Raw genomic sequence first — 10,001 nt, 5'->3', positions numbered from 1 at the left:
CTTTTATGTTTAGTGAGCTGGGGGTGATTCCTCCAAAATTTCCTTTTGTCCTCCACACATTTCAATTGTAAAATGTAATGCCTGCAGCACTTGATATTCCCAGGTGGTCTCCCATCCAAGTACTAACCAAGCCCAACATTGCTTAGCTTCTGAGATCAGGCGAGATCAGGCTTATTCAAGGTGGTGTGGCTGCAGGCGATTGCATTTCTGCTTTCATGACTTTTATGTTTAGTGAGCTGGGGGTGATTCCTCCAAAATTTCCTTTTGTCCTCCACACATTTCAATTGTAAAATGTAATTACAAAAATGTAATGCCTGCAGCACTTGATATTCCCAGGTGGTCTCCCATCCAAGTACTAACCAAGCCCAACATTGCTTAGCTTCTGAGATCAGGCGAGATCAGGCTTATTCAAGGTGGTGTGGCCGCAGGCGATTGCATTTCTGCTTTCATGACTTTTATGTTTAGTGAGCTGGGGGTGATTCCTCCAAAATTTCCTTTTGTCCTCCACACATTTCAATTGTAAAATGTAATTACAAAAATGTAATGCCTGCAGCACTTGATATTCCCAGGTGGTCTCCCATCCAAGTACTAACCAAGCCCAACATTGCTTAGCTTCTGAGATCAGACTTATTCAAGGTGGTGTGGCCGCAGGCGATTGCATTTCTGCTTTCATGACTTTTATGTTTAGGGAGCTTGGGGTGATTCCTCCAAAATTTCCTTTTGTCCTCCACACATTTCAATTGTAAAATGTAATGCCTGCAGCACTTGATATTCCCAGGTGGTCTCCCATCCAAGTACTAACCAAGCCCAACATTGCTTAGCTTCTGAGATCAGACGAGATCAGGCTTATTCAAGGTGGTGTGGCCGCAGGCGATTGCATTTCTGCTTTCATGACTTTTATATTTAGTGAGCTGGGGGTGATTCCTCCAAAATTTCCTTTTGTCCTCCACACATTTCAATTGTAAAATGTAATGCCTGCAGCACTTGATATTCCCAGGTGGTCTCCCATCCAAGTACTAACCAAGCCCAACATTGCTTAGCTTCTGAGATCAGGCGAGATCAGGCTTATTCAAGGTGGTGTGGCTGCAGGCGATTGCATTTCTGCTTTCATGACTTTTATGTTTAGTGAGCTGGGGGTGATTCCTCCAAAATTTCCTTTTGTCCTCCACACATTTCAATTGTAAAATGTAATTACAAAAATGTAATGCCTGCAGCACTTGATATTCCCAGGTGGTCTCCCATCCAAGTACTAACCAAGCCCAACATTGCTTAGCTTCTGAGATCAGGCTTATTCAAGGTGGTGTGGCCGCAGGAGATTGCATTTCTGCTTTCATGACTTTTATGTTTAGTGAGCTGGGGGTGATTCCTCCAAAATTTCCTTTTGGCCTCCACACATTTCAATTGTAAAATGTAATTACAAAAATGTAATGCCTGCAGCACTTGATATTCCCAGGTGGTTTCCCATCCAAGTACTAACCAAGCCCAACATTGCTTAGCTTCTGAGATCAGGCAAGATCAGGCTTATTCAAGGTGGTGTGGCCGCAGGCGATTGCATTTCTGCTTTCATGACTTTTATGTTTAGTGAGCTGGGGGTGATTCCTCCAAAATTTCCTTTTGTCCTCCACACATTTCAATTGTAAAATGTAATTACAAAAATGTAATGCCTGCAGCACTTGATATTCCCAGGTGGTCTCCCATCCAAGTACAAATCAAGCCCAACATTGCTTAGCTTCTGAGATCAGACGAGATCAGGCTTATTCAAGGTGGTGTGGCCGCAGGTGATTGCATTTCTGCTTTCATGACTTTTATGTTTAGTGAGCTGGGGGTGATTCCTCCAAAATTTCCTTTTGTCCTCCACACATTTCAATTGTAAAATGTAATGCCTGCAGCACTTGATATTCCCAGGTGGTCTCCCATCCAAGTACTAACCAAGCCCAACATTGCTTAGCTTCTGAGATCAGACTTATTCAAGGTGGTGTGGCCGCAGGCGATTGCATTTCTCCTTTCATGACTTTTATGTTTAGTGAGCTGGGGGTGATTCCTCCAAAATTTCCTTTTGTCCTCCACACATTTCAATTGTAAAATGTAATGCCTGCAGCACTTGATATTCCCAGGTGGTCTCCCATCCAAGTACTAACCAAGCCCAACATTGCTTAGCTTCTGAGATCAGACGAGATCAGGCTCATTCAAGGTGGTGTGGCCGCAGGCGATTGCATTTCTGCTTTCATGACTTTTATGTTTAGTGAGCTGGGGGTGATTCCTCCAAAATTTCCTTTTGTCCTCCACACATTTCAATTGTAAAATGTAATGCCTGCAGCACTTGATATTCCCAGGTGGTCTCCCATCCAAGTACTAACCAAGCCCAACATTGCTTAGCTTCTGAGATCAGGCGAGATCAGGCTTATTCAAGGTGGTGTGGCCGCAGGCGATTGCATTTCTGCTTTCATGACTTTTATGTTTAGTGAGCTGGGGGTGATTCCTCCAAAATTTCCTTTTGTCCTCCACACATTTCAATTGTAAAATGTAATTACAAAAATGTAATGCCTGCAGCACTTGATATTCCCAGGTGGTCTCCCATCCAAGTACTAACCAAGCCCAACATTGCTTAGCTTCTGAGATCAGACGAGATCAGGCTTATTCAAGGTGGTGTGGCCGCAGGCGATTGCATTTCTGCTTTCATGACTTTTATGTTTAGTGAGCTGGGGGTGATTCCTCCAAAATTTCCTTTTGTCCTCCACACATTTCAATTGTAAAATGTAATTACAAAAATGTAATGCCTGCAGCACTTGATATTCCCAGGTGGTCTCCCATCCAAGTACAAATCAAGCCCAACATTGCTTAGCTTCTGAGTTCAGACGAGATCAGGCTTATTCAAGGTGGTGTGGCCGCAGGCAATTGCATTTCTGCTTTCATGACTTTTATGTTTAGTGAGCTGGGGGTGATTCCTCCAAAATTTCCTTTTGTCCTCCACACATTTCAATTGTAAAATGTAATGCCTGCAGCACTTGATATTCCCAGGTGGTCTCCCATCCAAGTACTAACCAAGCCCAACATTGCTTAGCTTCTGAGATCAGACTTATTCAAGGTGGTGTGGCCGCAGGCGATTGCATTTCTGCTTTCATGACTTTTATGTTTAGTGAGCTGGGGGTGATTCCTCCAAAATTTCCTTTTGTCCTCCACACATTTCAATTGTAAAATGTAATGCCTGCAGCACTTGATATTCCCAGGTGGTCTCCCATCCAAGTACTAACCAAGCCCAACATTGCTTAGCTTCTGAGATCAGACGAGAACAGGCTCATTCAAGGTGGTGTGGTCGCAGGCGATTGCGTTTCTGCTTTCATGACTTTTATGTTTAGTGAGCTGGGGGTGATTCCTCCAAAATTTCCTTTTGGCCTCCACACATTTCAAATGTAAAATGTAATTACAAAAATGTAATGCCTGCAGCACGTGATATTCCCAGGTGGTCTCCCGTCCAAGTACTAACCAAGCCCAACATTGCTTAGCTTCTGAGATCAGGCTTATTCAAGGTGGTGTGGCCGCAGGCGATTGCATTTCTGCTTTCATGACTTTTATGTTTAGTGAGCTGGGGGTGATTCCTCCAAAATTTCCTTTTGTCCTCCACACATTTCAATTGTAAAATGTAATGCCTGCAGCACTTGATATTCCCAGGTGGTCTCCCATCCAAGTACTAACCAAGCCCAACATTGCTTAGCTTCTGAGATCAGACGAGATCAGGCTTATTCAAGGTGGTGTGGCCGCAGGCGATTGCATTTCTGCTTTCATGACTTTTATGTTTAGTGAGCTGGGGGTGATTCCTCCAAAATTTCCTTTTGTCCTCCACACATTTCAATTGTAAAATGTAATGCCCGCAGCACTTGATATTCCCAGGTGGTCTCCCATCCAAGTCCTAACAAAGCCCAACATTGCTTAGCTTCTGAGATCAGACGAGATCAGGCTTATTCAAGGTGGTGTGGCCGCAGGCGATTGCATTTCTGCTTTCATGACTTTTATGTTTAGTGAGCTGGGGGTGATTCCTCCAAAATTTCCTTTTGTCCTCCACACATTTCAATTGTAAAATGTAATGCCTGCAGCACTTGATATTCCCAGGTGGTCTCCCATCCAAGTACTAAGCAAGCCCAACACTGCTTAGCTTCTGAGATCAGACGAGATCAGGCTTATTCAAGGTGGTGTGGCCGCAGGCGATTGCATTTCTGCTTTCATGACTTTTATGTTTAGTGAGCTGGGGGTGATTCCTCCAAAATTTCCTTTTGTCCTCCACACATTTCAATTGTAAAATGTAATGCCTGCAGCACTTGATATTCCCAGGTGGTCTCCCACCCAAGTACTAACCAAGCCCAACATTGCTTAGCTTCTGAGATCAGACGAGATCAGACTTATTCAAGGTGGTGTGGCCGCAGGCGATTGCATTTCTGCTTTCATGACTTTTATGTTTAGTGAGCTGGGGGTGATTCCTCCAAAATTTCCTTTTGTCCTCCACACATTTCAATTGTAAAATGTAATGCCTGCAGCACTTGATATTCCCAGGTGGTCTCCCATCCAAGTACTAACCAAGCCCAACATTGCTTAGCTTCTGAGATCAGACGAGATCAGGCTTATTCAAGGTGGTGTGGCCGCAGGCGATTGCATTTCTGCTTTCATGACTTTTATGTTTAGTGAGCTGGGGGTGATTCCTCCAAAATTTCCTTTTGTCCTCCACACATTTCAATTGTAAAATGTAATGCCTGCAGCACTTGATATTCCCAGGTGGTCTCCCATCCAAGTACTAACCAAGCCCAACATTGCTTAGCTTCTGAGATCAGACGAGATCAGGCTTATTCAAGGTGGTGTGGCCGCAGGCGATTGCATTTCTGCTTTCATGACTTTTATGTTTAGTGAGCTGGGGGTGATTCCTCCAAAATTTCCTTTTGTCCTCCACACATTTCAATTGTAAAATGTAATGCCTGCAGCACTTGATATTCCCAGGTGGTCTCCCATCCAAGTACTAACCAAGCCCAACATTGCTTAGCTTCTGAGATCAGACGAGATCAGGCTTATTCAAGGTGGTGTGGCCGCAGGCGATTGCATTTCTGCTTTCATGACTTTTATGTTTAGTGAGCTGGGGGTGATTCCTCCAAAATTTCCTTTTGTCCTCCACACATTTCAATTGTAAAATGTAATGCCTGCAGCACTTGATATTCCCAGGTGGTCTCCCAACCAAGTACTAACCAAGCCCAACATTGCTTAGCTTCTGAGATCAGACGAGATCAGGCTTATTCAAGGTGGTGTGGCCGCAGGCGATTGCATTTCTGCTTTCATGACTTTTATGTTTAGTGAGCTGGGGGTGATTCCTCCAAAATTTCCTTTTGTCCTCCACACATTTCAATTGTAAAATGTAATGCCTGCAGCACTTGATATTCCCAGGTGGTCTACCATCCAAGTACTAACCAAGCCCAACACTGCTTAGCTTCTGAGATCAGGCTTATTCAAGGTGGTGTGGCCGCAGGCGATTGCATTTCTGCTTTCATGACTTTTATGTTTAGTGAGCTGGGGGTGATTCCTCCAAAATTTCCTTTTGTCCTCCACACATTTCAATTGTAAAATGTAATTACAAAAATGTAATGCCTGCAGCACTTGATATTCCCAGGTGGTCTCCCATCCAAGTACTAACCAAGCCCAACATTGCTTAGCTTCTGAGATCAGACGAGATCAGGCTTATTCAAGGTGGTGTGGCCGCAGGCGATTGCATTTCTGCTTTCATGACTTTTATGTTTAGTGAGCTGGGGGTGATTCCTCCAAAATTTCCTTTTGTCCTCCACACATTTCAATTGTAAAATGTAATGCCTGCAGCACTTGATATTCCCAGGTGGTCTCCCATCCAAGTACTAACCAAGCCCAACATTGCTTAGCTTCTGAGATCAGACGAGATCAGGCTTATTCAAGGTGGTGTTGCCGCAGGCGATTGCAGTTCTGCTTTCATGACTTTTATGTTTAGTGAGCTGGGGGTGATTCCTCCAAAATTTCCTTTTGTCCTCCACACATTTCAATTGTAAAATGTAATGCCTGCAGCACTTGATATTCCCAGGTGGTCTCCCATCCAAGTACTAACCAAGCCCAACATTGCTTAGCTTCTGAGATCAGGCTTATTCAAGGTGGTGTGGCCGCAGGCGATTGCATTTCTGCTTTCATGACTTTTATGTTTAGTGAGCTGGGGGTGATTCCTCCAAAATTTCCTTTTGTCCTCCACACATTTCAATTGTAAAATGTAATTACAAATATGTAATGCCTGCAGCACTTGATATTCCCAGGTGGTCTCCCATCCAAGTACTAACCAAGCCCAACATTGCTTAGCTTCTGAGATCAGGCTTATTCAAGCTGGTGTGGCCGCAGGCGATTGCATTTCTGCTTTCATGACTTTTATGTTTAGTGAGCTGGGGGTGATTCCTCCAAAATTTCCTTTTGTCCTCCACACATTTCAATTGTAAAATGTAATTACAAAAATGTAATGCCTGCAGCACTTGATATTCCCAGGTGGTCTCCCATCCAAGTACTAACCAAGCCCAACATTGCTTAGCTTCTGAGATCAGGCTTATTCAAGGTGGTGTGGCCGCAGGCGATTGCATTTCTGCTTTCATGACTTTTATGTTTAGTGAGCTGGGGGTGATTCCTCCAAAATTTCCTTTTGTCCTCCACACATTTCAATTGTAAAATGTAATGCCTGCAGCACTTGATATTCCCAGGTGGTCTCCCATCCAAGTACTAACCAAGCCCAACATTGCTTAGCTTCTGAGATCAGGCTTATTCAAGGTGTTGTGGCCGCAGGCGATTGCTTTTCTGCTTTCATGACTTTTATGTTTAGTGAGCTGGGGGTGATTCCTCCAAAATTTCCTTTTGTCCTCCACACATTTCAATTGTAAAATGTAATTACAAAAATGTAATGCCTGCAGCACTTGATATTCCCAGGTGGTCTCCCATCCAAGTACTAACCAAGCCCAACATTGCTTAGCTTCTGAGATGAGGCTTATTCAAGGTGGTGTGGCCGCAGGCGATTGCTTTTCTGCTTTCATGACTTTTATGTTTAGTGAGCTGGGGGTGATTCCTCCAAAATTTCCTTTTGTCCTCCACACATTTCAATTGTAAAATGTAATTACAAAAATGTAATGCCTGCAGCACTTGATATTCCCAGGTGGTCTCCCATCCAAGTACTAACCAAGCCCAACATTGCTTAGCTTCTGAGATCAGACGAGATCAGGCTTATTCAAGGTGGTGTGGCCGCAGGGAATTGCATTTCTGCTTTCATGACTTTTATGTTTAGTGAGCTGGGGGTGATTCCTCCAAAATTTCCTTTTGTCCTCCACACATTTCAATTGTAAAATGTAATTACAAAAATGTAATGCCTGCAGCACTTGATATTCCCAGGTGGTCTCCCATCCAAGTACTAACCAAGCCCAACATTGCTTAGCTTCTGAGATCAGACTTATTCAAGGTGGTGTGGCCGCAGGCGACTGCTTTTCTGCTTTCATGACTTTTATGTTTAGTGAGCTGGGGGTGATTCCTCCAAAATTTCCTTTTGTCCTCCACACATTTCAATTGTAAAATGTAATGCCTGCAGCACTTGATATTCCCAGGTGGTCTCCCATCCAAGTACTAACCAAGCCCAACATTGCTTACCTTCTGAGATCAGACGAGATCAGGCTTATTCAAGGTGGTGTGGCCGCAGGCGATTGCATTTCTGCTTTCATGACTTTTATGTTTAGTGAGCTGGGGGTGATTCCTCCAAAATTTCCTTTTGTCCTCCACACATTTCAATTGTAAAATGTATTGCCTGCAGCACTTGATATTCCCAGGTGGTCTCCCATCCAAGTACGTATCAAGCCCAACAATGCTTAGCTTCTGAGATCAGACGAGATCAGGCTTATTCAAGGTGGTGTGGCCGCAGGAGATTGCATTTCTGCTTTCATGACTTTTATGTTTAGGGAGCTGGGGGTGATTCCTCCAAAATTTCCTTTTGTCCTCCACACATTTCAATTGTAAAATGTAATGCCTGCAGCACTTGATATTCCCAGGTGGTCTCCCATCCAAGTACTAATCAAGCCCAACATTGCTTAGCTTCTGAGATCAGACGAGATCAGGCTTATTCAAGGTGGTGTGGCCGCAGGCAACTGCATTTCTGCTTTCATGACTTTTATGTTTAGTGAGCTGGGGGTGATTCCTCCAAAATTTCCTTTTGTCCTCCACACATTTCAATTGTAAAATGTAATGCCTGCAGCACTTGATATTCCCAGGTGGTCTCTGATCCAAGTACTAATCAAGCCCAACATTGCTTAGCTTCTGAGATCAGATGAGATCAGGCTTATTCAAGGTGGTGTGGCCGCAGGCGAATGCATTTCTGCTTTCATGACTTTTATGTTTAGTGAGCTGGGGGTGATTCCTCCAAAATTTCCTTTTGTCCTCCACACATTTCAATTGTAAAATGTAATGCCTGCAGCACTTGATATTCCCAGGTGGTCTCCCATCCAAGTACTAACCAAGCCCAACATTGCTTAGCTTCTGAGATCAGGCGAGATCAGGCTTATTCAAGGTGGTGTGGCCGCAGGCGATTGCATTTCTGCTTTCATGACTTTTATGTTTAGTGAGCTGGGGGTGATTCCTCCAAAATTTCCTTTTGTCCTCCACACATTTCAATTGTAAAATGTAATTACAAAAATGTAATGCCTGCAGCACTTGATATTCCCAGGTGGTCTCCCATCCAAGTACTAACCAAGCCCAACATTGCTTAGCTTCTGAGATCAGGCTTATTCAAGGTGGTGTGGCCGCAGGCGATTGCATTTCTGCTTTCATGACTTTTATGTTTAGTGAGCTGGGGGTGATTCCTCCAAAATTTCCTTTTGTCCTCCACACATTTCAATTGTAAAATGTAATGCCTGCAGCACTTGATATTCCCAGGTGGTCTCCCATCCAAGTACTAACCAAGCCCAACATTGCTTAGCTTCTGAGATCAGGCTTATTCAAGGTGGTGTGGCCGCAGGCGATTGCTTTTCTGCTTTCATGACTTTTATGTTTAGTGAGCTGGGGGTGATTCCTCCAAAATTTCCTTTTGTCATCCACACATTTCAATTGTAAAATGTAATTACAAAAATGTAATGCCTGCAGCACTTGATATTCCCTGGTGGTCTCCCATCCAAGTACTAATCAAGCCCAACATTGCTTAGCTTCTGAGATCAGGCTTATTCAAGGTGGTGTGGCCGCAGGCGATTGCTTTTCTGCTTTCATGACTTTTATGTTTAGTGAGCTGGGGGTGATTCCTCCAAAATTTCCTTTTGTCCTCCACACATTTCAATTGTAAAATGTAATTACAAAAATGTAATGCCTGCAGCACTTGATATTCCCAGGTGGTCTCCCATCCAAGTACTAACCAAGCCCAACATTGCTTAGCTTCTGAGATCAGACGAGATCAGGCTTATTCAAGGTGGTGTGGCCACAGGCGATTGCATTTCTGCTTTCATGACTTTTATGTTTAGTGAGCTGGGGGTGATTCCTCCAAAATTTCCTTTTGTCCTCCACACATTTCAATTGTAAAATGTAATTACAAAAATGTAATGCCTGCAGCACTTGATATTCCCAGGTGGTCTCCCATCCAAGTACTAACCAAGCCCAACATTGCTTAGCTTCTGAGATTAGGCTTATTCAAGGTGGTGTGGCCACAGGCGATTGCATTTCTGCTTTCATGACTTTTATGTTTAGTGAGCTGGGGGTGATTCCTCCAAAATTTCCTTTTGTCCTCCACACATTTCAATTGTAAAATGTAATGCCTGCAGCACTTGATATTCCCAGGTGGTCTCCCATCCAAGTACTAACCAAGCCCAACATTGCTTAGCTTCTGAGATCAGGCTTATTCAAGGTGGTGTGGCCGCAGGCGATTGCTTTTCTGCTTTCATGACTTTTATGTTTAGTGAGCTGGGGGTGATTCCTCCAAAATTTCCTTTTGTCATCCACACATTTCA

The 10,001-nt window shown here is 43.8% G+C and overlaps 23 non-coding genes and 22 pseudogenes across 23 annotated transcripts; all 45 read right to left on the bottom strand.

Moving 5' to 3' along the window:
• Positions 1-78: 78 nt before the first annotated feature.
• LOC131711944 (5S ribosomal RNA) lies at positions 79-197 on the bottom strand. Its single transcript, XR_009313833.1, has one exon. It is a non-coding gene; the product is annotated as a 5S ribosomal RNA (ribosomal RNA).
• A 114-nt stretch (positions 198-311) lies between these two features.
• LOC131711590 (5S ribosomal RNA) lies at positions 312-430 on the bottom strand. The gene has a single exon (XR_009313476.1). It is a non-coding gene; the product is annotated as a 5S ribosomal RNA (ribosomal RNA).
• A 114-nt stretch (positions 431-544) lies between these two features.
• LOC131715760 (5S ribosomal RNA) lies at positions 545-653 on the bottom strand (annotated as a pseudogene).
• A 100-nt stretch (positions 654-753) lies between these two features.
• On the bottom strand, positions 754-872 carry LOC131716920 (5S ribosomal RNA). The gene has a single exon (XR_009315805.1). It is a non-coding gene; the product is annotated as a 5S ribosomal RNA (ribosomal RNA).
• Positions 873-972: 100 nt separating this feature from the next.
• LOC131711943 (5S ribosomal RNA) lies at positions 973-1,091 on the bottom strand. The gene has a single exon (XR_009313832.1). It is a non-coding gene; the product is annotated as a 5S ribosomal RNA (ribosomal RNA).
• Positions 1,092-1,205: 114 nt separating this feature from the next.
• LOC131715585 (5S ribosomal RNA) lies at positions 1,206-1,314 on the bottom strand (annotated as a pseudogene).
• A 114-nt stretch (positions 1,315-1,428) lies between these two features.
• On the bottom strand, positions 1,429-1,547 carry LOC131713771 (5S ribosomal RNA; annotated as a pseudogene).
• Positions 1,548-1,661: 114 nt separating this feature from the next.
• LOC131711456 (5S ribosomal RNA) lies at positions 1,662-1,780 on the bottom strand. The gene has a single exon (XR_009313339.1). It is a non-coding gene; the product is annotated as a 5S ribosomal RNA (ribosomal RNA).
• Positions 1,781-1,880: 100 nt separating this feature from the next.
• On the bottom strand, positions 1,881-1,989 carry LOC131715759 (5S ribosomal RNA; annotated as a pseudogene).
• A 100-nt stretch (positions 1,990-2,089) lies between these two features.
• LOC131718335 (5S ribosomal RNA) lies at positions 2,090-2,208 on the bottom strand. The gene has a single exon (XR_009317234.1). It is a non-coding gene; the product is annotated as a 5S ribosomal RNA (ribosomal RNA).
• Positions 2,209-2,308: 100 nt separating this feature from the next.
• Positions 2,309-2,427, bottom strand: LOC131711589 (5S ribosomal RNA). Its single transcript, XR_009313475.1, has one exon. It is a non-coding gene; the product is annotated as a 5S ribosomal RNA (ribosomal RNA).
• A 114-nt stretch (positions 2,428-2,541) lies between these two features.
• LOC131716919 (5S ribosomal RNA) lies at positions 2,542-2,660 on the bottom strand. Its single transcript, XR_009315804.1, has one exon. It is a non-coding gene; the product is annotated as a 5S ribosomal RNA (ribosomal RNA).
• A 114-nt stretch (positions 2,661-2,774) lies between these two features.
• Positions 2,775-2,893, bottom strand: LOC131719038 (5S ribosomal RNA). The gene has a single exon (XR_009317934.1). It is a non-coding gene; the product is annotated as a 5S ribosomal RNA (ribosomal RNA).
• Positions 2,894-2,993: 100 nt separating this feature from the next.
• LOC131715757 (5S ribosomal RNA) lies at positions 2,994-3,102 on the bottom strand (annotated as a pseudogene).
• A 100-nt stretch (positions 3,103-3,202) lies between these two features.
• Positions 3,203-3,321, bottom strand: LOC131713265 (5S ribosomal RNA; annotated as a pseudogene).
• A 114-nt stretch (positions 3,322-3,435) lies between these two features.
• On the bottom strand, positions 3,436-3,544 carry LOC131716313 (5S ribosomal RNA; annotated as a pseudogene).
• Positions 3,545-3,644: 100 nt separating this feature from the next.
• LOC131716918 (5S ribosomal RNA) lies at positions 3,645-3,763 on the bottom strand. Its single transcript, XR_009315803.1, has one exon. It is a non-coding gene; the product is annotated as a 5S ribosomal RNA (ribosomal RNA).
• A 100-nt stretch (positions 3,764-3,863) lies between these two features.
• Positions 3,864-3,982, bottom strand: LOC131714295 (5S ribosomal RNA; annotated as a pseudogene).
• A 100-nt stretch (positions 3,983-4,082) lies between these two features.
• LOC131710973 (5S ribosomal RNA) lies at positions 4,083-4,201 on the bottom strand. The gene has a single exon (XR_009312855.1). It is a non-coding gene; the product is annotated as a 5S ribosomal RNA (ribosomal RNA).
• Positions 4,202-4,301: 100 nt separating this feature from the next.
• On the bottom strand, positions 4,302-4,420 carry LOC131711738 (5S ribosomal RNA). Its single transcript, XR_009313626.1, has one exon. It is a non-coding gene; the product is annotated as a 5S ribosomal RNA (ribosomal RNA).
• A 100-nt stretch (positions 4,421-4,520) lies between these two features.
• LOC131716917 (5S ribosomal RNA) lies at positions 4,521-4,639 on the bottom strand. The gene has a single exon (XR_009315802.1). It is a non-coding gene; the product is annotated as a 5S ribosomal RNA (ribosomal RNA).
• Positions 4,640-4,739: 100 nt separating this feature from the next.
• On the bottom strand, positions 4,740-4,858 carry LOC131716915 (5S ribosomal RNA). The gene has a single exon (XR_009315800.1). It is a non-coding gene; the product is annotated as a 5S ribosomal RNA (ribosomal RNA).
• Positions 4,859-4,958: 100 nt separating this feature from the next.
• LOC131716914 (5S ribosomal RNA) lies at positions 4,959-5,077 on the bottom strand. The gene has a single exon (XR_009315799.1). It is a non-coding gene; the product is annotated as a 5S ribosomal RNA (ribosomal RNA).
• Positions 5,078-5,177: 100 nt separating this feature from the next.
• Positions 5,178-5,296, bottom strand: LOC131710193 (5S ribosomal RNA). The gene has a single exon (XR_009312062.1). It is a non-coding gene; the product is annotated as a 5S ribosomal RNA (ribosomal RNA).
• A 100-nt stretch (positions 5,297-5,396) lies between these two features.
• On the bottom strand, positions 5,397-5,505 carry LOC131716051 (5S ribosomal RNA; annotated as a pseudogene).
• Positions 5,506-5,619: 114 nt separating this feature from the next.
• Positions 5,620-5,738, bottom strand: LOC131716913 (5S ribosomal RNA). The gene has a single exon (XR_009315798.1). It is a non-coding gene; the product is annotated as a 5S ribosomal RNA (ribosomal RNA).
• A 100-nt stretch (positions 5,739-5,838) lies between these two features.
• On the bottom strand, positions 5,839-5,957 carry LOC131710521 (5S ribosomal RNA). The gene has a single exon (XR_009312395.1). It is a non-coding gene; the product is annotated as a 5S ribosomal RNA (ribosomal RNA).
• A 100-nt stretch (positions 5,958-6,057) lies between these two features.
• LOC131714800 (5S ribosomal RNA) lies at positions 6,058-6,166 on the bottom strand (annotated as a pseudogene).
• A 114-nt stretch (positions 6,167-6,280) lies between these two features.
• On the bottom strand, positions 6,281-6,389 carry LOC131716083 (5S ribosomal RNA; annotated as a pseudogene).
• Positions 6,390-6,503: 114 nt separating this feature from the next.
• Positions 6,504-6,612, bottom strand: LOC131714799 (5S ribosomal RNA; annotated as a pseudogene).
• A 100-nt stretch (positions 6,613-6,712) lies between these two features.
• LOC131716150 (5S ribosomal RNA) lies at positions 6,713-6,821 on the bottom strand (annotated as a pseudogene).
• Positions 6,822-6,935: 114 nt separating this feature from the next.
• Positions 6,936-7,044, bottom strand: LOC131716291 (5S ribosomal RNA; annotated as a pseudogene).
• A 114-nt stretch (positions 7,045-7,158) lies between these two features.
• Positions 7,159-7,277, bottom strand: LOC131711719 (5S ribosomal RNA). Its single transcript, XR_009313607.1, has one exon. It is a non-coding gene; the product is annotated as a 5S ribosomal RNA (ribosomal RNA).
• Positions 7,278-7,391: 114 nt separating this feature from the next.
• Positions 7,392-7,500, bottom strand: LOC131715756 (5S ribosomal RNA; annotated as a pseudogene).
• A 100-nt stretch (positions 7,501-7,600) lies between these two features.
• Positions 7,601-7,719, bottom strand: LOC131710455 (5S ribosomal RNA). Its single transcript, XR_009312327.1, has one exon. It is a non-coding gene; the product is annotated as a 5S ribosomal RNA (ribosomal RNA).
• A 100-nt stretch (positions 7,720-7,819) lies between these two features.
• On the bottom strand, positions 7,820-7,938 carry LOC131713445 (5S ribosomal RNA; annotated as a pseudogene).
• Positions 7,939-8,038: 100 nt separating this feature from the next.
• Positions 8,039-8,157, bottom strand: LOC131716916 (5S ribosomal RNA). Its single transcript, XR_009315801.1, has one exon. It is a non-coding gene; the product is annotated as a 5S ribosomal RNA (ribosomal RNA).
• Positions 8,158-8,257: 100 nt separating this feature from the next.
• On the bottom strand, positions 8,258-8,376 carry LOC131713640 (5S ribosomal RNA; annotated as a pseudogene).
• Positions 8,377-8,476: 100 nt separating this feature from the next.
• On the bottom strand, positions 8,477-8,595 carry LOC131711588 (5S ribosomal RNA). Its single transcript, XR_009313474.1, has one exon. It is a non-coding gene; the product is annotated as a 5S ribosomal RNA (ribosomal RNA).
• Positions 8,596-8,709: 114 nt separating this feature from the next.
• On the bottom strand, positions 8,710-8,818 carry LOC131714798 (5S ribosomal RNA; annotated as a pseudogene).
• Positions 8,819-8,918: 100 nt separating this feature from the next.
• On the bottom strand, positions 8,919-9,027 carry LOC131714797 (5S ribosomal RNA; annotated as a pseudogene).
• A 114-nt stretch (positions 9,028-9,141) lies between these two features.
• On the bottom strand, positions 9,142-9,250 carry LOC131715324 (5S ribosomal RNA; annotated as a pseudogene).
• A 114-nt stretch (positions 9,251-9,364) lies between these two features.
• Positions 9,365-9,483, bottom strand: LOC131710135 (5S ribosomal RNA). Its single transcript, XR_009312004.1, has one exon. It is a non-coding gene; the product is annotated as a 5S ribosomal RNA (ribosomal RNA).
• Positions 9,484-9,597: 114 nt separating this feature from the next.
• On the bottom strand, positions 9,598-9,706 carry LOC131716278 (5S ribosomal RNA; annotated as a pseudogene).
• Positions 9,707-9,806: 100 nt separating this feature from the next.
• On the bottom strand, positions 9,807-9,915 carry LOC131714796 (5S ribosomal RNA; annotated as a pseudogene).
• Between the last annotated feature and the right edge of the window lie 86 nt (positions 9,916-10,001).

Source organism: Acipenser ruthenus, chromosome 44 (genome assembly GCF_902713425.1).
Source record: "Acipenser ruthenus chromosome 44, fAciRut3.2 maternal haplotype, whole genome shotgun sequence".
Classification (NCBI taxonomy): Eukaryota; Metazoa; Chordata; class Actinopteri; order Acipenseriformes; family Acipenseridae; genus Acipenser; species Acipenser ruthenus.
Note: the sequence above shows the minus strand (reverse complement) of the source record. Positions and strands in the feature narration are given on the sequence as shown.